Below are 20,489 nucleotides of genomic sequence, written 5' to 3'. Positions count from 1 at the left end.
CAGCCCTGTACTACTGTCAAATAATGCCCTTTGTGGCAAGCCAAATAATGACCTCCTAAAGATGTCCCTATTTTAATCCCAACATAATGAGTATGTTACCTCGAGGGGCAAAGAAGAATAAGGATGCAGGTGGAATTAAGGTAACCTGATCAGCTGACCTTAAGAGTTATCCTGGATTATCCAGGTGGGTTCTTTATAAGGTCCTTAAATACAAAAGAGGGGGGGGGGGCAGAAGAGTTAATGTCTAAAAAGGGCCAGGTAAGACTAGCTTGCAAAGGAAAGGGGCAGTGAGTCAGAGAACATGGGCAGCCTCTAGAAGCTGAAGAAGCAAGAGAATGGATTCTTCCTTAGAGCCTCTAGGAAGGAAAACAGCCCTGCTTGATGGGCCAGGTGAGACTCTGGATTGGTTCCCTGAAGCTCCTGTAACTAATTGCCATTAATGTAGTGGCTGAACACAACAGCAATACTTTCTTACCGTTTCACAGTCTGCAAGTCTAAAGTCAGTACCCCACTAGGGGGAAGTCAAGGTATTGGCAGGGCAGTGCTACCTCCCAGGGATCTAAGGGACAATCCATTACCTGGTCTCATCTAGCTGCTCATGGCAGCCTACATTCTATGGCTTAAGGCCACATCACTCCAATTTCTATATCCATAGTCACTTTCCTTCTCTGTCATCTTCATCTATCTTTCCATTAGAAAGGTATTTGTGATGACATATGGAGCCCATGTTAATAACCCAAAATAATCTCCCCATTTTAAGATGATTAACTTAATCACATCTGCAAAGATCTCTTTTCCACGTAGGGTTAACATTGGCAGGTTCTAGGGGTTAGGTCTTGGTATCTCTAGAGAACATTATTCAACATAATACAGTACTATTTCACATTTCTAACCTACAGAGTTAGCTGAATGACAATACATTTGTTTTAAGCCACTAAGTGTGATCATTTGTTACAGCAGCTATAGGAAACTAATACACACCCTATTTCCCAAGTGTGTGCTTTAGATGAAGCAAAGGCCTAATGAAAGGATGGAGCTAGTTCATTCTTCTATTCACATCAATATCCTGAGGATCCTCTGAATCTAAAGGAGACTCTCACTGCAAATGTATACAACAACTCTGGGAAGCAGTATGGAGATTCCTCAGAAAACTTGGAATAGAGCCACCCAGTTATCCCAAAGGGCTTAAAATCAGAATATTATAGTGATGTAGCCACATCAAGTTTAAAGAAGGTCAATTCACAATAGCAAAACTATGGAACCAACCTAGTGCCCTTCAACAAATAAACAGATAGAGAAAATGTGGTATATATACATAATGGAATATTACTCAGCCATAAAGAACAATGAAATTATGGTATTTGCTGTAAATGGATGGACCTGGGGACTATCAAGCTAAGTGAAATAAGCCAGTCCCCAAAAAAAATCAAAGGCCAAATGTTCTCTCTGATATGTGGATGCTAATACACAAGGGGGCAGGAGAGAAAAAGTTCATTGGATTAGACAAAGAAGAATGAAGGGAAGAGAGAGGGATGGGAATAGAATGAACTAGACATAACTTTCTTATGTTCATGTATGAATACACAACCAGTGTAATTCAATGTCACATACAACCATAAGAACGGGAAGTCATACCCCATGTATATATAAAATGTCAAAATTATATTGACACTCTACTGTCAGGTATAACTAAAAAAAAATGAAAATAAAAAAATATTAAAAAATAAAAGGGCCCGTCTTCCCCCACTGGAATGCCTGACATAACAGAATGCTAAGATTCAGTAGGACTTGGCCATCAGAGGCTTCAAAATTCAACTTTCTGTCTTTATCCTCACCACTCACAAGATTCTTTTTAAACTGTCGGGTAATTCAGAAGTCAGAGCTGAGGAACACAAAGGGACTGACATTCTTTTCGGAGAATTTCTCTTAATAATAATGAGTACCCTCCATCCACAAAGGTCAAAGAGCTTTGCTCACAAAGTCAGTAATCCCAAGCACAAATACAAGACAATGGAGGAATTTAGGGACCTCACTCAATTAAGAACACCCTCTTGAGGTAGCTTTTCCAGCATGCCAGAGGAAGAACATACACTTTTAAGCGCCTATCAATCACTATTCTTTCTCAGGGCCTGCTATGCTGGCTCTCTGTCACCCCTGTAGGGATTGCTATTTATAGAAGTGTTCTTTATCAATGATCTGCCTAGGACACTGCAGCAATTCCTGGGCTGACTTCTAACACAGAGCTCACCAGGTTGCGGCACACCTGGGCTCTGTCCTGGGATATCACCACTACCTGTATTCTCTTCCTTAGAGAGCACACCCTGCCCCATGACCTCAAACACCACCTACTTGCAAAGGCTCTCAAATTCCTATATCTAGCCTGACCCCTCATGTGGATGAGGGGTCCGCGTTCATCAGCCTCACTTGAACGTGTAGTATGGATTCCCAACTCCACAGGCTCAAAACACAGCGAGCTGGTTTAATGCCAACACTCACAAATGGCATCACCATCCACCCACCTGCTCACAAAAAACCTTAGCCCTCATGAGAACATTCTCTCCATCCCTCCCACACCTCATATCTAATATATCAATATTTAACAGCTCTGCCCCACAAATGAATCCCAAATCTGTTTTTCACCATCTGTACTTCTTCCACCCCAATCAAAGCTACCCTTACCTCGCATCTAGATTACGGTGACAAGTTCCTGTCCTATTTTTCTGCCTTATTCATCCTTGTCCCCAGCCAGCCTTGAACCTCCACAGGGCTATCCACCATCTTTCTAAAGTGTTGATTAGATGTCACTCCCAGATACAAGTCTATTCAGGGTCGACTCCCAAACTGGACAATGACCCACCCATAGGACCTACACACTGCCCCCACCTCTTTACCTCTCTTCTTACTCTGTTACTAATATGCACACACACTGATCTCTGCCCTCTCCTGTAAGAGGCAAAGGCTTGTTCCTGCCCCAGGGCCTTTGCACTCACTACCCCATCTGCTATGCCTGTTCTTCCTCCTGCTCTATGCATGACAGCACTATCCCCTACCCCAAGCCTCACCTACAATGTTAGGTCATCATCCAGTGCCATTCAGTCATTTTCTTTCTGACTTCCCATCTTCATCATTTTAAAACACTTAGGAACAACTAAAAACCTTAATTGACTGTTGTTGCAGTGTGTGATTTCCTCTCAGCAGAATATGCACTAAAGGCAGGCTCTCATGACATTGGCCTATGCATGACAGCATTATCCTCTACCCCAAGCCTCACCTACAATCTACAGTACATATCAGGAGCTCAATAAATATGCCTGTATACCCGTTCACTGAGCGGTTTCACAATCCAAACCAGTCTCCCGTCATCTTGTTCCAGTCAGTCTCTAGACTGAAGGGTCAGTGATTTCCTGGTTCCCACAGGAAAGGGACTGAGATCTGGCCCTGGGGTCCTGCACTTCATTCTCATTTCTCAGCTTTCCGAGTGCCCAACTATCCCCTGTCCACGGCGGCTGGCTCCCTTGCCTTCCCTTATACCTTTTATCTGTTGCATCACAGTTCTGGCTTGCAAAAGCCTCCCTTAATCCCGGAGTTAATCATGCCAGGTGCTAACCAACAAATTTTCTTCTGAGTCTCACAATCCAACTTCCTGAAACCTAATCTCACTGGCCCAGGAAGCAGGGAACACAGCACAGAACAAGGGCCCTCAGGCAGAAATTAGAATTTCTCTAGTGAGAGGAAGAAACTCCCCACAAGAGTGAGGCCCACTGTGTCTCCATTCATCCTTCTTAAAAGATGAGTGCGTGACTACTTGATCCTCCCAGAGGGTGGGAGGGCTGTGAAGCCCAACAGATGGTGGGAATGAGCGTTGGCATGAATGAGAGTGAAGATTGGGAGGGAAAGAACCTCCCCGTAAACAGCACGATTAATTAAGAAAAGTTATGCAGTAAAAGGACAAATCCAATCCTTTTCTAGACATCTGTGCAAAGGCTCACTGCTTTAACAGAATACGTCCTCTTAGCTTAGGTATGATAAGCCCAAGAGTGCCAGGTAGTAAGTACACTGGAGGGTTTTACTCCCATCAGATAAAATCCCCACAACACAACCCACAAAGCAACTCATCTGCAGTTTTCAGATGAAGAAACAGATGTTCAGAGTGGTTCAAGGCTGACTTCTGCGCATGACTACTGGCCCACAAAACATAGGGGTCCACAAACGTGCTTTCATTTCTTTCAAAATACACACACACACACACACACACAGAATATAATCTACCCCAGATGCAGTTGTAAAATGAAATTTTTGATTTTTTCTTTTAATGGAAGGGGTCTACAAAACTCAGTCTTGGGCCCTTGAGAGTCATAATGCGTCTCTGAAGAGGTGATGGGATTCGTCCAGGGCCACAAGCCATAAAGACCTGCATATGGAGTCCAGATTGGCTCCTGTTCTCTTTCAGAACACGAATCCCCCTCACACCCTTATGATATCTCATAAATCTTGGGTAGCTCTAGGGTTTCAGAATGCCCATTTTCTGGGCTTTTAAAAAACACATTTGTTTTAGCTATGGTAGTGGTGCTTGCCTGCAAATCCCAGCTACTTGGGAGGCTGAGGAAAGAGAATCCCAAGTTCAAGGCCAGCCTGGGCAACTTAGGGACACTATGTTCAGAAGAGTAAAATGGTCTGAGGGTGCAATTCAGTGGTAGAGCACTTTCCTAATATGCACAAGGCTCTTGGTTTGATCCCCAACACACACACACACACACACACACACACACAAACACACACATTGTTTAAGTACAAGAATCAAAGGTGTTGCTGGGAGTGTGACTCAGTGGTAAAGTGCCTGCCTAGCATGTGTTAAGGTGTGTGGTTGGTTGGATCCCTATCCCTAGCAAAGGAAAAAAAAAAAAAAGAGTCAGTGGTGCCAACAATGTGTCTTACAGATTTTGCAGGACTCACTGAGTATCTGATCACTCTTCCTGCAACAGATCTTTAGCTTCAATGGAAACTCAACAGTTCTCAAACATTAAAAATAAGCAAGCAATGCTAGGTGCAGTAATTCCAGCTACTGTGGAAGCTGAGACAGGAGAATGGCAAGTTTGAGGTCAGCCTGGGCAATTTAGTGAGACCCTACCTCAAAATAAAAATTTAAAAAGGGCTAAGGATGTACTTCAGTGACAGAGCACTTCCCTAGTAAGCCAAAGCCTCAAGACCCATCCCCATTACTGTGTAAAACTACATACATAAATAAAGAGCAAGCTCTGGGTCCTATGATCACAGTTTCAAACAGCATTCCCCAAAGCTTGTCCCTGGACCCTTCTGCAGCACTGGAATGACCTGGGATGCTCCTTAAATATGCAGATTTCAGAGACCAGCTGAGTCTCCAGGAATAGGACCCAGAAATCTGCAACAGAAAGAAGCATCCTCCAGGGGACTGAGACCCGCTGTGAAGACTTATTTGCACCTATGGGAATGGAACTGCTTTCTGCATAGTTTGTACATATTTAAATTTCCCAAAATTAAACTATCAAATATAATGAGCTAAGAACACACTTTGTTTTGTTCTGAACTTTACCACAAGCGATTAACCATTAAACAAAACAAACAAACAAACAAAAAAACCCTACCACCGAAGAAGCAACCCCTTGAGTCACCAAATCAACCCTATAAGGAGTTGCTACATTTCTAGGTGATTTAGCCAATAGGTACAAGAGTTTTTGACTGCTTCCTTTTGTCTTCATAATATACTTGGTTCTGTGTCTTCAGGTAATGAAATACCTATTTGATTATATATTACTTTCCTTTTATTTCATTTAGAGTTATTACTTTTTTAAAAAAAAATTTGTGTCCTTGGGTCACATTATGTGTGACTTGTATATAGGATGGTAAAGAGAACAAATTACAAAATAATTGCTGTAAAAGGAGATGATGGGTCTCGTAGTGTTAAAATTGACTCTCAAATATCCTGGCTAAAATATACTCTTGAGACATTGCTTATCTCATGAGGAGGTGTGATCTACAAGGACCTTCCCACCATACATGCACACGTGCATGCACACAGGTGCAGGTATGGGTGCCCACACAGGTGCAGCACTCCCACCTGGGCCCTGGGTGGTGTCTGAGTCCATCTGGGCTGCTGTAACAAAATAGACTGTTAATGTAAAAGCCCTGGAAATCTATTATTTCCAGTTCTGGAGACTGCAAAGGCCAACATCAAGGCACTAGCAGATCTGGTGCATACAGAGGGCTATTCTCTGTCTCATCAGTGGCATCTTCTCCAGCCGAGTCTTACACAGCACAGCAGAGAAGCACCAGCTCTAGCTCAGGCCTCTTTTCTAAGGGCACCTATTCCAGAGGGCTCTACCCTCATGACTTAATCACCTCCCCAAAGCGTTGATTCTTTTTTTTTTTTTTAAACTTTGTTTTGTAGTTGTAGATAGACAGAATGCCTTTATTTTATTTATTTTTGTGTGTTGCTAAGGATGGAACCCAGTGCCTTACATATGCTAGACAAGCGCTCTGTCACTGAGCTACAGCCCTAACCCAAGGCCCTGGCTCTTCATACCGTCACATTGGGGTATTAGTTCTCAATACCTGAACCTGGGACACAAGTACTCAGATCATAGTAGCCAGCAGAAAGGGAAAATCTTTCCTTCACTACTGAACACAGATTTTTGGATAGTGGTAACTGGGGTAGGAGGCAAAGCCAGGAGATGGGAAAGTAGAGGAACTCCCAGACAGATGTGAATTACTGGTAAACTCAAGGTGTAAGTAGTTTCAAGGGCATTCAATAATAACCACAATCCTGGTATGAAAGGCATTGCACGTATTCATTAGTATGAGCTCTCTATTAAATAAGAAATTGCAGAAAGAAAAATAAATTTAGTGACCATGCCAAACACTGGTGGCATACACTACTGGGAGCCAGCCACACATCAGCATAGAGCCCTCCAAGCCTGACAGCTTATCAGCAACCTGGGGAGGGGCAGGTAATTACTGTTCTTATAAAAAAAGAAAAGAAAATATTTTTTTAAAGCAGCACTTAGCATGGGGAGTATGGCCTTCTGAGCAGCATGTCAGGGCTGATAAAGATATGGGTGCCTGGCGGCCACCAAGGCCACCTCCAGCCACCAGACTGCATTCTCATTAGCATTGTGCAACTGTTACCTCACTTGAGGATAACACCCTCCTGGGGGATCTGACAAGCACGGGTCACCCTGAAGGCAAAAGGAGAAAAGGCTCTGCAGACAAATCAGAAAACCTGTTCCACCCTGTCTGGAGCTGTCCTAGGGTGACCTGACACCATGAAAAATGCAGACTTTGGAGGGGCCTCTGTCACTGCCAAGGGGGCACCTGACAGCTCAACCCTATCCCAGTCCTCCACAGCATTTCAGTTTTTGTTTTGTTTTATTTCCATCTGCTGGCTCCCCAATGTAAAAGAATGTAGAAAGAAGGAGCCTTTTCAAATAGAAGGGAAAGAGGAAAATAATCTGCTTATTAGAGCCAAAGTCTAAGAGAGGATTATAATATTCCACCCCAACCCCACCAGCTCCCAGAGAGCTGTGTTCTCAGAAGACATTTTTTTGTGTATTCCCACTGACATTATTTTACATTATCATTTAATACATGATTGTATATACTGGCTCACAGGTCAATTTACCTCAATTAGACCAAAGAAGCCCATAGAGCCCAAAGACCACATACTCTCCATTTTTTAGCAAATAGCCCTAGGAGCAAAATCAAGCGGGGGGGGGGGGGGGGGGGGGGCATTAACAGAGGTAGCCAAGTTCATTAAAACAAGATCATAAGCTCCCCAACATGGAAATACAAACCCACTTTTGTGTGCATGTGTTCAAAATCAAAAGTGCCTTTTAGCCAAGTGCAGTGGCACCCACTCGTAATCCCACTGACTTGGGAGACTGAGACAGGAGGATTTCAAGTTCAACACCAGCCTGGGCAACTTAGCAAGGCCCTCCTAAGCAACTTAGCAAGAAACTGACTCAAAATAAAAAATATATATATTTATATGTATATAAAGAGCTGGGGCATAATTTAGTGCCAAAGTGCTGCTGGGTTCAATCCCCAGTATCAAAAAAGAAAAGTGTGTGGGGGAGGGGGACCCTTTTAGAGAATCCAGGCACTGTACAGAACTCAAAGTCCAGAAGTGTGCATTTTATTATGCTACATAAAAACGACCTTTAAGTCTTTTTGAACCCTGGTAATGATTTACAAGAGCAGAGGAGATTATAGAAAACTCTAGGCACAGCCCTAAATGGGAAAGAAAAAGGGAGAGGGAAGGACAGACAGAGGGTCAGAGTCCTGGGCATAAGAACAATAATTCGCTCCAGGTATGCCTCACTCAATCTTCATTTCCACCCATCACACCAGCAAGGATTAAGAAGAGACACTCAGCAATAGTAACACAGGGACAGACAGTGCAGGGACCTTCCTTCCATCCCACCATCACCAGTCAGGATAATCCTTCATACAGCTTCTGTCCTGGCAGACAGAGGTCTTGACCCTGTGGGATCCATCTATGCAGGCGCTGAAGACTGAAGTTGGGAGGACATGTCATTTCTAAGCAGAAATATGATTTACAGCCTAGCACTTAGAGCTCTGATGTCCACCTACCAGTAGGTCACTCCGAATACTGTCACTGGAAACTTGAGGCCGTTTACACAGCCTGACTAGGCTTTCTCTGTATTCTAGCAATTCCCCGGCACGCTGCAGGGACAGTCACAATTTCTGACACTGGCCAAGTATAGCTGTCATGATCTGACCTTCGGCTTCACCCGCCTCACCCCATGCTTCCTCCTGCGCCTGGCCAGTCCTTTCCACTGCTGTCCCCTCATTCCCAAGTCACAACCCACGTGCATGCAGGAGGCCAGGCTATGCCCCATCGTCTTATGGACATAGGAGCCCTCATTTCCCTCACAGCCCAACAACTGTCTGAATCTATCTTGCTCATTTTGTTTAACAGAACAGAAACTCCGCGAAGACAGAGAACTCATCCGTTTTATCCAGTACATCCTTGGTGATTACAACAGGGACTAGAGCACAGTACCACTCATTGTTTCTTGAATAAATAAATAGAGAAAAGCTAATGCTAAAAGAGTTTATGTTCGAAGACACTAACCCTGCCCTAAATCGGGTTTATCTGATCTCACTTGGTGGGTGGAGGTCACTTGGAGGCTGAATAGAGAAAAGAAAAAGAGACCAGTAGGGCCACTGACTGGCAATAACTACCATTATCCAGGAGGAACAGCTGTGTCCCTGTGAACAGTGTCACTGCAGAGACAAGAGAAATTTCTTATTAGAACACACAAAGGAAGGGAAATATCAAGAGAGCTCTAGACAGCCCTGTCAGAAACCTTTGGGTTCAAGGCCACTTTCCCTGGACAGAAAAGCTGGTTAAGTCTTAAGCATGGATATTACATTGTCCTTGTCAAGGTCAGCCAGTCACATATTTCTAGAATACTTTCCCAAAATTATGACTTTCTCAGCCTTTATGGGGGAAGAGAGGGAAACATCTAAGACAGTCATTAAGTGCCCAAATAGTTCTTTGCAGATAATAAAGTTTTCTAAGTCCTTAATCAAAAAAAAGTTGGCCTGAGAAAGAAAAACGAGTCCTCAAAATGTACTTCTAATTAACGGTTGCAAGACTCCCGTTGTTCATGGCTGGCATTTTTGTTGGACCACGGAAGCTCCTCTTGGGCAGCTGCATTTCATTTCGACCATCTGCACCACCTCCACACACACAGCATCCAGTTGGTAACCAATGGATACCTGCATCCCTCACACACCAGCAGAACTGAAGAGCAACAATGGATACTAGCCAGTGGGCAGAGGCATTTCCAAGCAGAGGATTTTTAGAGAATCTCACCCAAATCCAAGTCTCAAATAATAAAAGAAGAAAAGGCAAAGGATTTGGGGTGAACCCTAAAAAGAAGATTATCAACAGAGAAACAAAACCACAAACTGAGTATTAGAACGATCAGTTCAGGAAAGTTGCCTAATGTTGACATCATAGGTGGCAAACAGGGCAAAACTCATTGCTTCTCTAAACAGGGATTTAACGCTCCATCCCCATAATCAATGGCAGAACAAGGTAAAACTATTGTTTTTAGGGGGAAAAAAAAAAAAAGCAAGTTAGCAAAATGTAGTTACAGCCATCCCTAAAACACCAGTCCCCACCAGAGAACTTACCAACAGTCTATAGGTGGCATAAAAGGGAGAGCAGCTTCCAGTTACCGAGCAGTCACAAAGCTTTTACTACTCTGACCTGACTCCCTCCAAGATCCCAGTCCCAGCCCAGGAGCTCTTATCTCCTGGGCCGTGCGTGCTTCTGAGTCATATCAGTTCACAGAAAACACACTGGCCTCTTACAAGGGGTGCAAGTGGCAAAGGAAAATGTGCAATCAAGAAAGAAAGGGAAGATAGTACTCTAAAAAAAATTTGGGCAAAGTATACAGAATGGATCTCCCCAAGAAATAGCAGCTTAGCGTAAGAACTCCACAATGGAGTCATGTTTACTTTCAAATCTATCACCCATTTTGGAAGATATGAAAGTATTTAATTTCTCTGAAATGGTTACACATGCAACATTTCCTGGCGTGCTAATTTTTACCTTCTGTTAACCAAAATGTTTTAAGACAACTTAATATGCCACAAGAAAACATTTCAAAGGAGCTGTGGAGCTACACACAAATGCCATTCACTCAGAAAATAAATTTGTGTCTCTAATACTTGCCAAGTGTCAGAAAAAAAGCCCAATACCTAACATTTACAAGTTAAGCTGTCATACAAACCCCCAAATTGAAGAGAAACCATGACTAGGTGGCCAAGTAGTTAGAGGAAGCTGGCAAAGCAATGGTTCCCAAATCTGGTTCATCTTTTAACCCCAACAGCACCCCATTCGTGGCACCCCTCTTATGTACCTGCCTTTGTTGGTCTGCTATGGTAGATCGCAGGAACCCTCAAATTTAACCTGCCTCTTCTCCAAGGAATTTTGACCAGTAGGCAGGCCTAGAAGCTGCCGATAAGAAGAAAAATGGAAAGTGTGGGTTGACTGTGCTTCACTAACACCAAGGGAACTCCAAGCTGAAGTTGCTTTGTACTGAAATACCCCAAAGATCTTATTAACTCAGCCACCCTGGATGGGGTCCAGATGGTCCAAGAGAGCCAAGCCTCAGATAGAGCAGGGCTCCAGAGCAAAAGATGTCATGCTGCCAACTTCCTGGGCATGGCTGTCAGTTGCTTGGTAGTTCTGAAAAATGCTGGTTCAGAATGCTGGCAATCTGCAGAGCTGGGCAGAACTTGAGAGCAAGTGCACATATTCCACAGTGCATGTAAATTGTCTGTGATGGCCAAGTTCACTGAAGGCAGCTAGGGCCAGCAAATCAGGAGAAGTGGACAGAACTTATATAAAATTTATTTCATTGTTCAAGATGAAGAACCCTAAGAATATGGGCTGTGGCTGCCCTTTTGGCTACTCAGGGCTCCAAGAACCTTTTACGTCCAGTTACCAATAGCCTGTATTTCAGTGGATGAGGCCCAAATGGGTTTGTGTTTGTGTTGCTACTGTTCCCCAAAGCCATTCTCTCCTTCTCCCATGGAATCAGGAATTCATCAGAGAAATAGGCTACACAGAATATAAGCATGTCTTGTAGTCAGGTGACAATGGGCTGAAACTATGTCCAATCACACAGGAGAAGAAGAAATATGTGCAACTTTTGGGCCCTCTTCTCTGCCCTTTCACCCTTTTTTCTCCCTCTTCTTGGGCCACACTAAAGAGAAAGTGCTAAGAAGCATGTCAGAGCAATAGTTAGAAGGATCTCGAACCCCTACACATTTTAGCAGAATGGAAGTGCCATTCTAGCTGACATTAACAGAAAAGAAAACTAATATCCACTTCATTTATGTCCTTATTGTTTGGGGTTTCTCTTAGATCAGCACAGCCAGCAATCCTAACACAGGCTCTGAACTAACTGGGAAAAAGGGATCTATTCCCGCCTTCTTTTCCTCAGCCAATCACAGGGCAGAATTATCACCTTTCCATTCTGAAGGACAGAAAATTATACCAAGAGACTCAACAATCTCTGCTTAAGCTGGGCAAAATGGTACAGGCCTGTAATCTCAGCAGTTTGGGCAGCTGAGGCAGGAGGATCATAAGTTCAAGGTCAGTCTCAACAACTTAGCAAGGCCCTAAGCAACTCAGGGAGACCCTGTCTTCTAAATAAATATATATAAGGGCTGGTTGTATGGTTCAGTGGTTAAGCACCCCTGGGTTCAATCCCACACAGTGGGGAAAAAAATTTCTTTTTCTCCTTAATTCCAACCTTCCTATTTTAATTGTTAAACACAAAAAGATGGGCTTTATTTTTATGGCCAAGCAATGACTCAATCCACCTTTCAAGTAAATTTTCAACCAGTCTTCTCAAATAGATTATTTGCAATTTCTGGAACAAGACTAGCAACACCAAACTAATACTTCAATGGTGTTCCTTCTGCATGGAAGGCCTGAGACAGAAGAATCCCTCAACATCATGGTCAAATTCAAATGTAAAAATGTTCCAATTCCTAAGGGCTTGGAACACTCTAGAGAACAAAGGTGGGAAGGGGGGATTGAAGCATATTGTGGTATATATGCCTGTTAACCCAACAGTTCTTAAGAGGTTTTTTGCTGTTATTGTTGTTGTTGTTGTTTGTGGTGCTGGAGCTCAAACCCAAGACCTCATGCATGCTAGGCAATAGCTTTACGATTGAGGGGGGTGTGTGTGTGTATGATACTGAGGATCAAGCCAAGCGACAGTCTACCATTGAGCCATACGCCCAGCCCTTTGTATTTTTTGAAACAGGGTCTTGCTAAATTGCTGAAGCCTTAAACTTGCAATCCTCCTGGTCTTCTGAGTTGCTGCAATTATAGGCATGTGGCCTAGCTCGTCTGTAACATTCTTAATGGCAAGAACTGATTACTCATTTTTGTATCACAGACCCCAACCCCCACCCTAACCATATGAATCTCAGTCCCTGGCACAGTTAAGATTTCAAAAAACATTTGGTGAACTAATAACTAATGAATGAAATTGAATTGTGTTATTTTTTTAGGGGGGTACTGGGGATTGAAACCAGGGATTCTTTATCACTGGGCTACATTCCAAGCCCTAGTTTTTTATTTTGACTCACTAAATTGCTGAAGTTCGCACTAAATTGCTAAGGCTGGCTTCTAACTTGTGATCCTCCTGCCTCAGCCTCTTGGTGGCTGGGAAAATAGATGTGCTCCACTATGTCAGGCTATTAACTTTATCTTAAGGGTCATTTTTGAAGTAGTTGAATATTCAAAGGCAGAGCCTATTAACTTCAAGAAATCTTATAAACCACTTAAACACACATGCTCCTCTTAAACTATTACAACTTAGTCTATTACCATAGGAGAAACAGCCTTTGAGGTATAAAGGTGGTGCTACAGATCCATGACACAAGCTTCATCTATCATTTGTTACAAGCTGTACCTAATGGAAAAACAATTTTGCATCTGACAGAAAAATAATTAACTAGTTCACCAAGAAATCCGAGTTGTCATATTTTAAATGATCACTTTGCTTTGAAAGCATATCCTACATTGAATAGAATGTTAAACAGACATATTAAACAATATCATAAAAAGCTCCCTTGGATACCATATAGATTTATTTTACCCTTAAGCTCTAAAGACGAAAAACAAACTCTGCACACATACACACACACTGTGTTAGTGTCGGAATACCAGAAGCAACAGCTTACAATCTTTTCAATGATAACGGGAAAAAAATGTTTTTTGTAAATGAAGAATAGGTCCTGGATCACATATCTGGACCTATTCTATGCTCAACCGAAATTTCTACCTCTGGTTATTTGCTTATACGCAGGCACAGGGCCTAAATAAATGTCTATCAAAAAAGTGAAATAAGCAACAATATAGCCAAAAGGAAAATTCAACTCCTCCCGAATCCATGAACATGAGGCTACAGGGGGCCACATCAAATGATAAATTGGGAAAAAGTTATCTTTAAGTCAGTAAGGATTATGTAAACTTTTTACCCTAGAATTCCCCCAATACAGTGGCATACCTGTAGAATTCTTAGGCTCACAGCATTTTAAAAGTGAAGGGAGTTTTAAGGCCATTTGTTCCAGATGTTCAGATATATTAACTGACCAGCTGGAGAACTGGTCAGTTTACAGGGACTGCAAAGCTCAGACTCACTGGTCATCCTGGCTTTTGCAGCCCAGTACCCAGGATAAAGTCTACTTCCTACCATAACCATCACAGTTAAATAATAATTGTCAGAAATGAGATCATCCAGCCGTTCAAAACTTTCTCCCAAAATTTACGGACACAAACACCCATGAACATGCAAACAGAGCAGGCACCAAACAGAAATCATGCCTACGAAGGCTCCAGGCAAACCTTACTATGGGGTTCACTTGTACTTAATGCAGAAAGAAGGGAGCACAAGAATGCCTACCAGAGTGAGGGTAAAGGAAACCCATTCTACAAGAAGCTTGGTGAAGGTAACAGAACTACATGGATTACAAACCACATGCTACCTCCCCTTAGGGAGATAAGAACAGGGTATTTATTGGGTCATTTCTTAGATCTTTCTTCCCTCCGTAATTTCTAGCATAACTTCTAGCAAATTATACTCCAACTTCAGAGGATAAAAAAAGTAAGAACTGGCTGGGTGTGGTGGTGCGTGCCTATAATCACAGCTACTCAGGAGGTTGAGGCAGGAGGATCCCAAGGTCAAAGTCAACTTGATCAACTTGGGCAATCCCATCTTTAAAAAACAAAAGAAAACAGGGCCTGGGAAGTAGCTCAGTGGTAGACCATGTGGCTAGCAACACATCAGAAGCCCTGGGTTTAATCCCCAGTATGATTAAGAAAAAAAAAAAAAGAAGAAGAAGAACTGTTACATAGACTAAAATCGAAATATGAAAGGACCTTAGAAAAGATAAATTCTTTTCCCAAACAGAAAATGCATACTTAAAACTTCTTTCAAATTCAAGTGGAAAAATGTAGAAGGATTTTTAAATTTGTGGATGACTAATAAGGAGTCAAGTCTAGCACAGTAGCTGCTAATTCTGATTCAAGTCACCCTCTTGGGTAGGTGAGAGATGAATGATGCTTCAGGAACCCTGAAGAAATCCAAGTGTTTAAAACAACATTCCAAAGGGTGTTTCTGTCCTAGAGGCTAATAACCTCAATTATGCATGATCCCACTGTGTTCTGGGGCACAACTGAGATTGGAGGCCATGAAAATAAAATGTGACCCTCACACCCACTGTTAATATTGCTGGACATCAAGAGCTTGAACAACCCACTCAGCCCACAGACAAGAGACTGTATATTGGTTAAGCATCTCTAATCTCAAAATCTAAAATGTTCCAAAATCTGAAATGCTTTGAATACTGAAGTGATGCAAGAGGAAAATTCCACACCTTACCTCACATGAGGGGTTGCAGCCTAAGAGCAGACACACCGAAAATATTGTATGAAACTACCTTCAGGCTATGTGTATAAGGGGTACATGAAACACAAATGAATTTCATGGGGTCCCAGCCCCAAGATATCTCATTATGCATATGCCAATTTCCCCAAATCTGCAACATTCCGGTTCCAAGCATTTAGAAGAAAAGACACTCCACCTATACTGGTAAACAACACCCAACTTATTTCCAGGAGTGAGGTTCTTGTGGTGGCATGGGCCATCTGAACCACAAAAATACTAGACAGCATGAAATAGAAGCATAAATACACATGGACGATACTCCACCTAGGCCTTCACCAGTGTACACAGTGAGGGCAGATCTAAAGAAGTTAGAGAACTTACCCTTTCTCCAGGAAAGCCTGGTGAGGGATGTGAAACTTCAGAATCTACCCCAAGGGTTGGGGCAGGACTGTACTCTCCCCTCTGTACCCTGAGGTAATTAGGTGTCCTGAGAGAGAGAGAGAGAATACACAGCGACGGGACAAAAACTCTTAGATTCTAAATAGCCCCCCTCATTTATTTCATAGTATGTTCCTTAGTCCACTTTTTCATTGCTGTGACTATAAGACCTGCCCAGAATAACTGAAGAAGAGGAAAAGTTTATTTGGGAGCTCAAGGTTCTAGAGGTCTCAGTCCATAGACAGCAGATTCCATTCCTCAGGTGCAAGAGTGTGGCAGAGGGAAGCAGCTCACATGATGATTAGGAAGCAGAGACACTCCACTCACCAGATACATATAGATACCCCAAAGTCATGTCCCTACCTCCTCTAGCCACACTCTAACTGCCTTCATTTACCACTCAAGACATCCCATCAGGGGATTAATTCACTGATTAGGTTAAAGCTCTCACAACCCAATCATTTCTCCACTTAAATCTTCTTGCATTGTCTCACTCATGAGCTTTTGGGGACATCTCACATCCAAATCATAATATCATTAATGTAAAAAAAAAAAAATCTGTTGAGTCAAACCTTTATTACTACTGCTGAGTGCAAGGACAGACATCTTATTTTCGAGCCACTGCTGGATTAGTGGATGGACTTAGATGTAACATTCTCTACTACCTGCCTCCTTGTCTCTGCCTAGGATTGCAGCCAGAACAATCAAGAATGCACATGGAACACCATAAAATAAGTGGTGCACTATTTTCTTCTAGCCTTCCTCAAGCTACTACCTATCAGCATCCTGCTACATCTAACACAGAGGCAGAGATGGGTTTTCAAGCTATCCTGTGGACAACTCTGAGACAAAATTTACTCTTCTCAGAAGTTGGCATAACACAGTTATTTAGGGACACATATTCATAACACCAACAATAAAACAAATCCAACTTATAGACAATTATTCCAAAAAGTGTCACTTCTTTCTCCTTCCTCAAATCAAAAGAGGGAAAGAAAAAAGAAACAAATGCAAATTGCCATCGGCAGAGTTTCACGTTGAAGGTGCCCAGAAAGATTCAAGAGCAATTCAAGGTGTTTGTAGCCAAGGCCTGTTCGTCAGCCCAGCAGGAGGTGCAACACCATCTGGTGCCCATGTCCAGCGGAAGATGTATTGCTCAGGATCAATTCTGAACAGCAAGCAAGTTTATTTTTACCCTTAGAAAATTTTATGCAGAAAACTACAAGGACATAAATGTCTGCGTTAGGCATGCCAGGGACATTTCACGAGACGGGAAAGTGGGATCCAAAAATGGGATCCAGCAGAAGCTGGCTTTCATCACGACTGATTAAACACTCTCTGTTCACCCTGCAGGGCCCCAGTCAGGAAGTCTTCCAGAAACCACAAGGACTAAGGCACGTAAGAGAGGAGCCTGTCCTAGAGTTCCCTGAAGCCAGAGTTGGAAGGGCTCCCTGTCATCAGGCTGGGACTCTGTAGAGGGCTCCTGAGGCATGTCCACCACAGCCCAGGTATAAGGCCAGCCCTGGTGGGAGATGAGAGTCCATTCCTGGGTGCTGGAAACCTCTGTAAGACTGTAAGACAGGCGCCTCTGCTGGGTTCTCCCTGGAGGACTGCTGTCTTGGAACCTCAGATACCCAGACAGCATCTTCTTTTTGCAAGTGAAGTTAGTGCCTTTTTTTTTTCCCTCTAACAGAAACATAATACTTGTTCAATGCCAAAATTTAATAAATACTGGAAAAACACAAAGAGATTTTAGAAAGCAGTTATCATTCCACCTCCTGCAGCTATCAACTGGCAAGAGTTTAGTATGAACAATCTCTCTTCACAGATATGAAATAAGCATCTCCATATACACACACTATTTATCTCCATATATAGGAAAAGATGATGTGTGTGTTACACACAAACATGTCCTTTTGCAGTATATTATTTACACACATATATCACAAAAATATTGCACCCGATTTCTTGCAGCTGCTTTTATATATATGTTTTTTTTTTTTTTGGGGGGGGGTAACCAGGGATTGACCTCAAGGGTACTCAACCACTGAGCCACATCCCCAGCCCTCTTTTGTATTTTATTTAGAGACAGGGTCTCAGTGAGTTGCTCAGTGCCTCGCTATTGCTGAGGCTGGCTTTGAACTCACGATCCTCCTGCCTTGGCCTCCCAACAGCAGAGACTACAGGTGTGCACCACCACACCCAGCTCATAATACATTTTGAACACTTTTTCATGATAATATATTATGACCACAGTTGAAAATCTAAGGGGTACTCCATTGCACACACACATATCATGTTTTACTTAAATAACCCCACACTGCTAGTCATTTAGTTTCAGTTTTTCTATCTTATAAAAATGACACAATAAGCTGTATCCCAATTTTACCTTTTGTAACTTAACATATTTCCTTAGAATAAAAGAATACCCGATAAACAAGAATATTTTTAGGCTTCTGGAGTAATAACATTCCTACATTGCTTTCAGAAAAGTTGAACCACTTTAGATTCCCCAACAGCAAGATAAAAGAATACTTAGATACTTCATACTGTCACAGTGTCTGCAATCTACATTTTATTGTTAATTTAAAAAATTATTTCAAATCTGATGTTAATAATTAGTACTGTTGAAAAATATATTAACTGTGTACCTACTGTGAACCAGGTATTATTGAGAGTGGCTTATGAGTTTAAAGTAGGACTATCTTCCTAACCCCATCATATGAATAGAGAAACTGAGATGTGATGAGGTGAGGTAATTTCTCCAGCTGGTAATGGAGCTGCTGGGGTGTAGAACAGATAGTCTGATCCCAGAGTCCAGGCTCTTAATAAATGTGTCATACAACCACACAGCAAACCGTCTACCTCAATGAAGGATGTCGGTATCAGATTAATCATGAGCAGAGGGATAGCTGGAAATACATCTGGCCAACCACACCTGAACCCTTATTTACATGCTCAGCATCACCATTTGTGGGGTGGTCCCTTAGGCAATGAACAACCTATAACAACAGTGTGCTCCTAACTTCCTGTCGGCTCACTCATCAGAAAGTAACCTGAGTTTATTACTACTCTGGCAAGGAACTATTTCCCACGTCAGACTAATCGCATAAAAAAGTGGATTTTTTTTCCACTTTCTTGTGTTAAAAAAAAAAATGATAGAATCCAGAAATTTCCCCAAAGAACTCCAAGTAAGGACCTGAATAGATACTTACACACCAAAGCTCACAGTAGCACTATCCGCCATATCCAAAAGGTGGGAGAAATCCAAGCGCACATCTACCGATGAGTGGGTAAATAGAATGCAGTAGGAGCCGGGCACGCTGGAGCACACCTGTGGTCCCAGCTACTTGGCAGGTTGAGGAGGGAGGATGGAGTGAGCCCAGGAGTTCGAGGGCAGCCTTGGTGACACAGTGAGGCCCTGTCTCAAAAAACAAACAGAAACCAAGATGCAGTGTTTACATACATAGGAATGTTATTCAAACTTAAAATGAAGAGAATTTCTGACACATTCTGCAACACAGATGAATCTTGAAGTGACTAGGCCAGGTGAAAGAAGCCAATCGAAAAGGACTCCACTTTGGGGCTGGGGATATAGCTCAGTTGGTAGAGTGTTTGATTCACATGCACAAGGCCCTGGGTTCAATCCCCAGCACCACAGAAAAAAAAAAAAGAAAAAGAAAAAAGAAAAGGATTCCACTTACATGAGGGGCCTCGAGTCATCAAATTCACAGAAACACAAAGTAGAATGACAGTGGCAGGGCTGAGGGGGGGGGGGGGATAAGGAACTGTGTGACGGGTATGGAGTTTAAGTGTAGGAAGAGGAAAAAGACCTGGAAGTGAACATGGTGACCGATGGTTGCACAGCAATGTGAATGGACTTAACACCACCATATATTCGAAAATGGTAAAGTTTATGTTACACATCTTGCTACAACTTCACACACACACAAAGACTTAGAAGTGCATGCCTGTGCGTACACACACACACACACACAACTTCCTGCAAGCTTATATATTAAGTTCAGGTACTTCAGCCTCTAAGGTCCTAACTAGATGTTCCTTCCCCCTTCTGGGTAATGCTAGACCACAGAAGTTGAGGATGGAGTGTCTCTAAAAATACTCAGTTTGTAATTGCAGGGGCCAAACTGTACTGGAGTAGCACAGAAAGAAAAAGACTCTAAGAGATGGACTACAGAAGCCACACTTGCTACAGACATCAAAGAATAGATGGAATCAAGAACTACTGAGTTTGCAGGGAGAAAAGATCTGACCCCAAGCCTGCAAGAGCACCTGATCTCAGGCCTTCAGTGGGCAAGACTGCAGGATAGAGGAAGCAGAGAGGTCAGCTGTCTATCCCCTAAGGCAGCATTCCATGTCATCCAGATCTGGAATGCACTTACTAGGAAGGGCACCTCTGGGAGCCAGAAAGATAGCTATGGCCAGCTAGCAACTTCTTGTAATCATACGGCACGGCAAAGAAGTTTCAAAAACACATTTTGAAAGACTCGTGCTCAGAAATGCTGTCTTTTGGCTTATTTAATAGAAGGTCACTACAAAATCCCCCAA

The 20,489-nt window shown here is 42.7% G+C and overlaps 1 protein-coding gene across 8 annotated transcripts in view; it reads right to left on the bottom strand.

Annotated features, from left to right (window-relative positions):
* Mgat5 (alpha-1,6-mannosylglycoprotein 6-beta-N-acetylglucosaminyltransferase) overlaps positions 1-20,489 on the bottom strand; it is a 331,545-nt gene that overhangs the window by 245,171 nt on the left and 65,885 nt on the right. For 4 of the 8 annotated variants that reach the window (XM_046454522.2, XM_058584189.1, XM_046453261.2 and 1 more), the window contains one exon: positions 19,136-19,341. The exons of 1 other annotated variant lie outside the window; for it this stretch is intronic. The gene's annotated coding sequence lies outside the window, so the exon portion shown is untranslated. Of the gene's footprint in view, positions 1-15,863; positions 15,885-19,135; positions 19,346-20,489 lie in introns of those variants that run through there. 3 more of the 8 variants (XM_046453871.2, XM_046452536.2, XM_058584850.1) reach the window with 2 other exon arrangements.

Source organism: Marmota monax, unplaced genomic scaffold (genome assembly GCF_021218885.2).
Source record: "Marmota monax isolate L192 unplaced genomic scaffold, Marmota_monax_Labrador192_F-V1.1 WCK01_AAM20220418_F8-fsc00154, whole genome shotgun sequence".
Classification (NCBI taxonomy): domain Eukaryota; kingdom Metazoa; phylum Chordata; class Mammalia; order Rodentia; family Sciuridae; genus Marmota; species Marmota monax.
This window is presented reverse-complemented; position numbering and strand designations above follow the sequence as displayed.